General features: G+C 3.2%; 1 protein-coding gene across 3 annotated transcripts in view; it reads left to right on the top strand.

Annotated features, from left to right (window-relative positions):
- Nucleotides 1-2,808, top strand: part of LOC119593996 — a 20,440-nt gene that overhangs the window by 8,760 nt on the left and 8,872 nt on the right. The window lies entirely within an intron of this gene.

Below are 2,808 nucleotides of genomic sequence, written 5' to 3'. Positions count from 1 at the left end.
AAAAAAATTCTTATTATTATTATAAAAATTTAAATTATATTATTTAAAAAATTTTATACTTATTATTTTTTATTAAAAAAAAAAAATTTTTTTTTAATATATATTTATATTAATAATATTTTTAAATTTAAAATTTTTTTTTTAAAAAAAAAAATATATAATAATAAAATTAATATATTTATTTTAATAATATAATATTTTTAAAAAAAAAATTTTTTTTTTTATTTTTAATATATATTATTAAAATTATTATATTATTTTTTTTAAAATTTTTATATTTTTTTTTTTTGGTCTTATTTTTTTTTAAAATATTTTTTTTAATTTTTTATAATTTAAAAATATTTTAAATTTTTTAAATATTTTCTAATTTTTTAAACATTAATATAAAAATTTTTTCCCCCTTTCAAAACCCTTTTTATATTATTTTTTTTTTTCTTTATTTTTAATTTTTTTTTTTTCCCCCTTTTTTTTTTATTATTTAAAAAATTTTTTTTAAATTTTTTTATTTTTTTTTTTTTATTTTTTTTTTTTTTTTATTTTTTTTTAATTTTTTAAAATTTTTTATTTTATTTTTTTTATATTTTTTAAAATTTTTATTTTTAAAAAAATTTATTTTTTTTTTATTTTTTTTTTTTTTTTTTATATTAATTTTTTAAAAAAATTTAAATTTTAAATATAAAATAAAATTAATATAATATTTTTTTAATATAATTATATTTTTAAAAATTTATATAATTTATATATATATTCTTTATTTTTATTTATTATATATATATAAAATTATATATATTTTATATAAAAAAAATTTAAAATTTATTTAAATTTAATAAATTATTAATTTTATTTTATATATTAATATATAAATTTATTTTAAATATTATATATATTTTTAATTTTTAAAATTATTTTTATTTATATTTTTAAAATAATTATTATTTTATTTTTTTTAAAAAATTTAACATATTTATTTTATATTATATATAAAAAAAATTTTTATATTTATTTTTATATATTAAAAATAAAAAAAATTTTTTTATATATATATAAAAATATTATATTTTTAATTTATTATTTTATTTTTTAAAATTATTTTTTTAATTATTTATTATTATGAAATTTTTTTTTTTTTTTTAATTTTTTTTTTTAATTTTTTTTTTTTTTAAATTTTTTTTTTTTTTTTTTTTTATTTTTTTTTTTTTATTTTTTTTTTATTTTTATTTTTTTTTTTTTTTTTTTTAAAAAATTTTTTTATTATCTTAATTTTTTTATTTTTAAAAAAAAATTTTTTTTAATTTTTTTTTTTAATACCTATTTAAAAATTTTTATATTCTATTTTTAAAAAATTTTTTTTTTTTCTTTTAAAAAAAAATTATTTTTTAAAATTTTTTAAATAAAAAAATTTTTAAAAATTTTATTTTTAAAAATGGTTTTTTAAATCGTATTTTTTTTTTTTTTTTTTTTTTTAAAAAAAATTTAAAAATTTTTAATTTTTTTTTTTTTTTTTTTTTTTTTTTTTTTTTTTATTTTTTGTTTTTATTTTTTTTTTTTTTTAAAATTTTTTATTTTATTTTATATTTTATTTTTTTTTTTTTTAATTTTTTAAATTTTAAATTATATATTTTAATTTTTTTTAAAATTTCCCTTCTTTTTCCCAAATTTTTTTTTTTTTTTTTTTTTTTTTTTTTTTATTTTTTCCCCCTTTTTTTTTTGTAAAATTATTTTAAATTTTAAAATTTTTTTTATAAAAAATTTAAAAAATTTTTTTATATTTAAATTTTTTATTTTTTAATATTTTTTTTTTAAAAAAAATTTATTTTTTTTAAAAATATTTTTAATTTTTTTATTTTTAATTAAGAATAAACTTTTTTTCTAATTTTTTTCCCCTTTACCCCTTTTTTTTTTTTTTAAAAAATTTTTGTTTTGGCCAATAAAAAAAAATTTTTTTTTTTTTTTTTTTTTTTTTTTATTTTCTTTTTTTTTTTTTTTTTGTTTGTTTTATATTATTTTTTTTTTCTTTTTAAAAATTTTTTTTTTGGGGGTTTGTTTTATATTTTTTTTTTTTTTTTTTTTGAATTTTAAAAATTTTTTTTTCCCCCCCTTTTTTTTTTTTTTTTTTTTAAAATTTTTTTTTATTTTTTTATATTATATTTATTAATATTAAATTTTTTTATCCAAATTTAAATTTTTATATTTAAAAATTTTTTTTTTTTTTTTTTTAATTTTTTATTTTTCCTTTTTTTTTTTTTTTATTTTTTATTTTTATTTTTATTTTTTTTTTATTCTTATTTTTTTTTTTAAAATTTTTTTTTTTATTAATATAATATATTAATTTATATAAATATTATATAAAATAAAAAAAATTATAATATATATATAAAAAATTTTATATACTAAAAATTAAATTAATTTTTAAAATATATATATATTAATTTTTTATATTTAAAATTTAATATATAAAATTTTATATATTAATTTTTAAAAATTTATAAAAATTATTTATATAATATAAATAAAAATATTAAAAAATTATATAAAATTACTTATATTTAAAAATAATATATTTAATTATATATATAATATAATATAAATTTTTTTTTTAAAAATTATATATAAAATAAAATTTTAAAATATATAATAATAATAATAAAAAATTTAAAAAAATAAGATAAAATAATAAAATTTATTATATAATTTTTTTTAAAAAATTTATAAAAATTAAAAAAAAAATTTTTATATATAAAATTTTTTTTATTAAAATTTTTAATTTTTAAATTTTTAATTATATAATTTTATTTTTTATTTTTTTTT

This window comes from Penaeus monodon, chromosome 33, assembly GCF_015228065.2.
Source record: "Penaeus monodon isolate SGIC_2016 chromosome 33, NSTDA_Pmon_1, whole genome shotgun sequence".
Classification (NCBI taxonomy): domain Eukaryota; kingdom Metazoa; phylum Arthropoda; class Malacostraca; order Decapoda; family Penaeidae; genus Penaeus; species Penaeus monodon.
The sequence above is the reverse complement of the archived record's forward strand: the minus strand, read 5'-3'. Positions and strand labels throughout refer to the sequence as shown.